Source organism: Salmo salar, chromosome ssa02 (genome assembly GCF_905237065.1).
Source record: "Salmo salar chromosome ssa02, Ssal_v3.1, whole genome shotgun sequence".
In the NCBI taxonomy this organism is placed as follows: domain Eukaryota; kingdom Metazoa; phylum Chordata; class Actinopteri; order Salmoniformes; family Salmonidae; genus Salmo; species Salmo salar.
Window position 1 is genome coordinate 80630101 of NC_059443.1, and position 7962 is coordinate 80638062.

At 43.1% G+C, this 7962-nt stretch overlaps 1 long non-coding RNA gene across 1 annotated transcript; it reads left to right on the forward strand.

Moving 5' to 3' along the window:
- The first annotated feature begins 3235 nt into the window (after positions 1-3235).
- Positions 3236-3857, forward strand: LOC106564055 (uncharacterized). The gene is made up of 2 exons (XR_001319394.2): positions 3236-3409; positions 3587-3857. It is a non-coding gene; the product is annotated as an uncharacterized lncRNA (long non-coding RNA).
- The last annotated feature ends 4105 nt before the right edge of the window (positions 3858-7962 follow it).

Here is a 7962-nt window from a genome sequence, read left to right on the forward strand (position 1 = left end):
TATGGATAAGAGAGATATTATTTTATTTGTCAAAATGGCAACCAAGATCATCATGTCACCAGAATAAGACCATCAAAATGTATTGAAAAGGAGCATCAAGCTCATCACGTGCACTTTCACCACCCTGTGAAGTTCATAATTTATTTCATCTGTAGCCTAATAAACTGCATGGGTTCCCAAGTCGTAGTGGGAGGACCAATCAACATATCATCGTGTGACTCAAAGTTAACTTCGATGTGATGGTTATTATATAAATATTTGCGCATAAAGGAGTTTCCACCTCTGTTTCTCGCTTTATACATGTTTACTGACACAAAAAGACCCCACCACGTCAAACGAACTAACAAATCGTCTGTCTGCATTTATAAAAGTGTTCAGGCAAATCCTGTTTCCATCAGCCTGGTCATTACTTTTGAAATGGTTGGATCAATATCCACCTTCATGATATGGATGAAGCCTGATTTGGAATGTCTGAGAAGTTCTATCTGATGTCATAATACACCCCTCTGATAATCAAGTGATATTTGGAATGTCTGAGTCGTTCTATCTGATGTCATAATACACCCCTCTGATAATCAAGTGATATTTGGAATGTCTGAGTAGTTCTATCTGATGTCATAATAACCCCTCTGATAGTGATACATTTGCTCCATTGTTTCCATTTCAGTTGGTTTCCCACTCTGATGATTTATATCTGACAGAGGGGCTTTAAAGGAATACTATGGTGACATCTTAGTGTGGCTTGAATTAAATAGGATTATTAATCAAAAACTCCTATACCAACAATACACTGCAGCTTTGACATCAAGAAGAGAATGGGCTGATGGGTGGTGGTGCTACTCTATAGGTAAGGCTGTCCAATATGAATGTTCAATACACACAATAGGTTGACTGTTGACCAATATGAATGTACATAATGAGGGAAAAATAAAAGTGGGCTCTCCTGTCAACATGGGGCTCCTGCTGCAGGTAGCCTAGCAGTTAAGAGTGTTGGGCCAGTAACCGAAAGGTCTCTGGTTTCAATCCCAGAGACGACTTGGTGTTACATTCCCCAGTTTCTGTGTTATGGGTTTGTATTTCAGGAAATGGCTTCCTGGATTCCTCTAAGCAGCTGATTGGTCGGCCCGATTGATGATTGGAGCTGACCCCGCCCTCTCGTCAGAAACAGCTGTCTTCAATTACCGACTCCTTCTGAAGCTAGAAAAGCAAGTGTTCCTTTGTTAGAAGAGAGCTGATTCATATGTCCTGTGTTGGTTGTTGCTCAGAGACAGGTTTTTGTTAAGTATTTTGTAGCCGCTGACCTGAGGTATGCGTGTGCCAATAGGATGCAGTGTTTTTGATTCTTGAAATTGTTTAATTACGTTTGTATTATTCTGTTTCATTTGTTCCCAGGGGGGAAGGGGAAGGCACCTAGGGTGTGCTTAGGCAAGAGGCCTGTGGGCATACATAACCCGTTGTATTTAGTGTCTATGCACACTAGGTAAGACCTGGGCGGACCACCCCTTGTAATTTGGACAGTGCACCAGGTGGTGCTAAGTTAGGTAAGTAGTGGGTAGGCAGGTAAGGTAGGAGAGGGGGCTTTGACATTTACTTTCTTTGCTTTGGTTCCATTCAGCCCCTTTTCCCCAAATTGCCGTTTGAAGGAAGCAATACATTCTCAGTAACCAGTAAATTCTCTGCCTTTGTCAACCTTATTTGCACCTACAATCCCATACCTCTTTCACTCCACGGGGAGTTGCGTTGTAGCAGGGGGTTGCGTTCCCTCTTCCAAGACGCGTACGTAACACTAGGTGAAAAATCTGTCAATGGTAGGAGCCTTAGGTTGACAGGAGAGCCCACCTGCACTCAGCTGGTCAGGTGTCTTAAAACCTGTTAGGGATAGGGGGCAGTATTTTCACGTTCGGATGAAAAGCATGCCCTGAGTATACTGCCTGCTACTCGGGGCCCGGAGTCAAATATGTGCATATTATTAGTAGATTTGGATAGAAAACACTCTGAAGTTTCTAAAACTGTTTGAATGATGTCTGTGAGTATAACAGACTCGTATGGCAGGCAAAAACCTGAGAACAATCCAACCAGGAAGTGGGAAATCTGAGGGTTGTAGTTTATCATTTGAATCCCTATCCAAACTAGTGTCTGTTGGGTCATATTGCACTTCCTAAGGCTTCCACTAGATGTCAACAGTCTTTAGAACCTTGTTTCATGCTTCTACTGTTACTGGGCAGAGAATAAGAGCCCAGTCAACCAGTGGACTGCCTGAGATCAAGGAGTTGTTTACTGCGCAAGTACGCAGGCGCACCGTTCCTTCTTTTTCCTCTGTAATGAATACGCTATTGTCTGGTTGGAATATTATCGAAAATTTATGTTAAAAAGACTAAGGATTGATTGTAAACATCGTTTGACATGTTTCTACAAACGGTAATGGAACATTTTGACTTTTCGTCTCTGGTTTTGCGCTCACGCATTTTGCCTTTGGATAGTGATCGGAACGTGCGAACAAAAGGAGGTATTTGGACATAAATATGGAGTTTATCGAACAAAACTAACATTTCTTGTGGAGTGGGAGTCCTGGGAGTGCATTCCGATGAAGATCAGCAAAGGTAAGTGAAGATTTATAATACTATTTCTGAGTTTAGTTGACTCCAGAACTTGGTGCGTAACTGTATAACTTGCTTTGATGGCTGAGCTCTGTACTCAGAATATTGAACAATGTGCTTTCACTGTAAAGCTATTTTGAAATCTGACACAGCGGTTGCATTAAGGAAAAGTGTATCTATAATTCTTTCAATAACTGTTATAAAGTTTATCAAAGTTAATGATGAGTATTTTTGTAAATTGATGTGCTCATTCACCGGAAGTTTTGGAGGCAATACATTTTCTGAACATAACGCCCCAACTTAAAATGTTTTTTTATATAAATATGAACTTTATCGAACAAAACATACATGTATTGTGAAACATTGAGTGCTGGGAGTGTCATCTGATGAAGATCGTTAAAGGTTAGTGATTCATTTTAGCTGTATTTCTGGTTTTTGTGATGCCTCTCCTTGCTTGGAAAATGGCTGTGTGGTTTTCTTGTCAAGTTGATGTCCTAACATAATCTAATGTTATGCTTTCGCCGTAAAGCCTTTTTGAAATCGGACAATGTGGTTGGATTAACGAGAAGTTTTTCTTTTAAAATGGTGTAAAATAGTTGACTGTTTGAGAATTCAATTATGATATTTTTGTTGTTTTGTATTTCGCGCCCTGCTATTCCATTGGCTGTTGGCTAGGTCCGCTAGCGGAACTCCTGTCCATAACAGGTTTTAACAGGAACAGGATGTGCCTGTCCAACCCTCTTTCCCACATCAAGGATGGTGTCACATGGTCACACAGCTCTCTTCATTGAGACGGCACAATAGAAGCATCAGTAAGTCATCACAAATGACTATTTCTAAACAAAGATAATAGACAAGTAGAATGGGACAGGTGTCTTATTGGTTACACATTACTGGACATAGTAACACTAACTTTGTGCTGTTGATGTATTGCTGTCACACCCTGATCTGTTTCACCTGTCTTTGTGGTTGTCTCCACCCCTCTCCAGGTGTCGCCCATTATCCCCTATGTATTCATACCTGTGTTCTGTCTTTTGCCAGTTTGTTTTGTTTCATCAAGTCTACCAGTGTTTTTCCCTCTGCTCCTGTCTCTCGATTGTTCCTGTTTCCTAATTTCCCCGGCGTTGACCATTCTGCCTGACCCTTGAGCCTGCCTGCCGTCCTGTACCTTTGCCCCACCTATCTGGAGTACTGACCTCTGCCTGCCCTGGACCTGTCCTTTTGCCTGCCCATGTTCGAATAATAAACGTAATTTCGAAACTGTCTGCACCTGGGTCTTACCTTGATAATTTCAGAGAGTCTCAAACGCTGCTCCTAACAAGGAGATGAAGTACATAGTGTTTCAATCACAGCTTCTGCAACTCTTCAGAACTTGTCTGGTGTGCAGCGAAGACACTCCAGGGACGGTGATGAAAGCTGTATGAATGAAGATCAGACAGTGAAGACACTCCAGGGATGGTGATGAAGGTTGTGGGAATGAAGATCAGACAGTCAAGACACTCCAGGGACGGTGATTAATTTATTTTTAAATGAAAAACTGAAATATAAACATTTACATAAGTATTCAGACCCTTTACTCAGTACTTTTTTTGAAGCAACCTTGGCAGCGATTACAGCCTCGAGTATTCTTGGGTATGACGCTACAAGCTTGGCACACCTGTATTTGGGGAGTTTCTCCCATTCTTCTCCACAGATCCTCTCAAGCTCTCTCAGGTTGGATGGGGAGCGTCGCTGCACACCTATTTTCAGGTCTCTCCAGAGATGTTCAAATCTGGTCTCCGGCTGGGCCACTCAAGGACATTCAGAGACTTGTCCCAAAGCCACTTCTGCTTGTCTTGGCTGTGTGCTCAGGGTTGTTGTCCTGTTGGAAGGTGAACCTTTGCCCCAAGGTGAACCTTTGCCCCAGTGCTCTGGAGCAGGTTTTCATCAATGATTTCGCTGTACTTTTGTTTCCATTTTATACATTTTTTATTTAACCTTTTATTTAACTAGGCAAGTCAGTTAAGAACAAATTCTTATTTACAATGTCGGGCTACTAAAAGGCAAAGGGCCTCCTGTGGGGACTAAAAATAAATTTGCTCTTCATCTTTCCCTCGATCCTGACTAGTCTCCAAGTCCCTGCCGCTGAAAAACATCCCCACAGCATGTTGTCACCACCATGCTTCACCGTAGGGATGGTGCCAGGTTTCCTCCAGACGTGACGCTTGGCATTCAGGCCAAAGAGTTCAGTTTTGGTTTCATCAGACCAGAGAATTTTGTTTCTCATGGTCTGACAGTCCTTTAGGTGCCTTTTGGTAAACTCCAACCGGGCTGTCATGTGCCTTTTACTGAGGAGTGGCTTCCGTCTGGCCACTCTGCCATAAAGGCCTGATTGGTGGAGTGCTGCAGAGATGGTTGTCCTTCTGGAAGGTTCTCCCATCTCCACAGAGGAACTCTGGAGCTCTGTCACCATTGGGTTCTTGGTCACCTCCCTAACCAAGTCCCTTCTCCCCCGATTGTTCAGTTTGGCCGGGCAGCCAGCACTAGGAAGGGTCTTTGTGGTTTCAAACTTCTTCCATTTAAGAATGATGGGGACCTTCAATGCGGCGGAAATGTTTTGGTACAATTCCCCAGATCTGTGTCGTATTACAATCCTGTCTCGAAAGGAATATATCACATCAAATATAGGCTACTTAAAGTTCATGAGAGAACACAGATTCTGCTCGTACACTTGTCTCATATTCTTTTATAAAAATAGAATTGTGCTTTTGGTCATACCACATTAAATCAAACTGTATAAAGCTGTATGTTTATTATTTCAACACTTGCTCCTAAGCTGTACCTCAGTACATTGACTCTGTACCGGTACCCTCTGTATATAGCCTCGTTATTGTTATTATGTTACTTTTTTTTGTTATTTATTTAGTAAATATTTAACAAATTCTTCTCCACTGCATTGTTGGTTAAGGGCTTGAAAGTGAGCATTTCACGGTAAGATCTGCACCTGTTGTATTCGGTACATGTGCCAAATAACATTTGATTTGAACTGAATATGGAGTATATCATTTTCAATGTTACGCTCTTTGATTAAATTGTATTTTTCAAACTCAAGCTGTGTGTTTATCTGCGTCATTCCTTGATCATTCCTTGTGTTCCTGTAGCTCCGTTGGTAGAGTATGGTGCTTGTAAAACCAGGGTAGTGGGTTTGATTCCTGGGACCACCCATATGTAAAGTGTTTGCACGCATGACTGCAAAACCCTTTGAATAAAAGTGTCTACTAAACGGCAGATATATCCACTGATTATACCAAACATTTGAAACAACTTCCTAATATGGAGTTGGACCCTCCCGTTTTCTCCTCAGAACAGCCTCAATTCATCGTGCATGGACTCTACAAGGTGTCGAAGCGTTCCACAGGTATGCTGGCCCATTGTCTTCAATGCTTCCCACAATTGTGTCAAGTTGGCTGGATGTCCTTCGGGTTCAGTGGAGGCTCCTCAGAGGAGGAAGGGGAGGACCATGCTCCTCAGTGTTTGTTTGTTTTTTTTAATTATATTTTATTTTATCTTCAGAAAAATACAAATTTTAAAACGTTTAATCCTTTTTAGATAAATCTATACTAAATATAATCACGTCACCAAATAATAAGTACAATTTGAGAATCATGTAGTGGTCTAAAACTATCGCTGTTACATTGAACAGGGTGAATGTAATATGAATGACAGTCATCTAATATGGTGAGGTATAAAGGCCATGCTCATGAAAAACAAAATGGTCCTCCATCTTAAACGGCACTGACAGCCACTGTTAGAGTGGTGGACCATTCTTGGTACACATGGGAAACAGTTGAGCTGAAAAACTGTAGCGTTGCAGTTCTTGACTCAAACTGGTGCGCCTGGCACCTACTACCATACCCTGTTCAAAAACACTTACGTATTTTGTCTTCCCCATTCACCATCTGAATGGCACACATGCACAATCCATGTCTCACGGCTTAAAAATCCTTATTTAACCTGTCTCCTCCCCTTCATCTACACTGATTGAAGTGGATTTAACTTGTGACATCAATTAGGGATCATAGCTTTAGCCTGGATTCACCTAGTCAGTCTATGTCATGGAAGTAGGTGTTCTTAATGTTTTGTCTACTCAGTGCATACCACTACAGATAATCAAGTGCTATTTGCATGTGATGCATTTGCTCTATTGTTTACAGGATGATTTGTATCTTATAGAGCGTGGCTTTAAGGGAATTGTATGGTCACATCTAGATAAAAACGAATTCGAAAAATGAACAGAGCAAATGTGTATTAGCATTACATTACATTTACATTTAAGTCATTTAGCAGACGCTCTTATCCAGAGCGACTTACAAAATGGTGCATTCACCTTATGATATCCAGTGGAACAACCACTTTACAATAGTGCATCTAAATCTTTTAAGGGGGGGGGTTAGAAGGATTACTTTATCCTATCCTAGGTATTCCTTAAAGAGGTGGGGTTTCAGGTGTCTCCGGAAGGTGGTGATTGACTCCGCTGTCCTGGCGTCGTGAGGGAGCTTGTTCCACCATTGGGGTGCCAGAGCAGCGAACAGTTTTGACTGGGCTGAGCGGGAACTGTGCTTCCTCAGAGGTAGGGGGGCCAGCAGGCCAGTGGTGGATGAACGCAGTGCCCTTGTTTGGGTGTAGGGCCTGATCAGAGCCTGAAGGTATGGAGGTGCCGTTCCCTTCACAGCTCCGTAGGCAATCACCATGGTCTTGTAGCGGATGCGAGCTTCAACTGGAAGCCAGTGGAGAGAGCGGAGGAGCGGGGTGACGTGAGAGAACTTGGGAAGGTTGAACACCAGACGGGCTGCGGCGTTCTGGATGAGTTGTAGGGGTTTAATGGCACAGGCAGGGAGCCCAGCCAACAGCGAGTTGCAGTAATCCAGACGGGAGATGACAAGTGCCTGGATTAGGACCTGCGCCGCTTCCTGTGTGAGGCAGGGTCGTACTCTGCGAATGTTGTAGAGCATGAACCTACAGGATCGGGTCACCGCCTTGATGTTAGTGGAGAACGACAGGGTGTTGTCCAGGATCACGCCAAGGTTCTTAGCACTCTGGGAGGAGGACACAAGGGAGTTGTCAACCGTGATGGCGAGATCATGGAAGGGGCAGTCCTTCCCCGGGAGGAAGAGCAGCTCCGTCTTGCCGAGGTTCAGCTTGAGCTGGTGATCCGTCATCCACACTGATATGTCTGACAGACATGCAGAGATGCGATTCGCCGCCTGGTTATCAGAAGGGGGAAAGGAGAAGATTAATTGTGTGTCGTCTGCATAGCAATGATAGGAGAGACCATGTGAGGATATGACAGAGCCAAGTGACTTGGTGTATAGCGAGAATAGGAGAG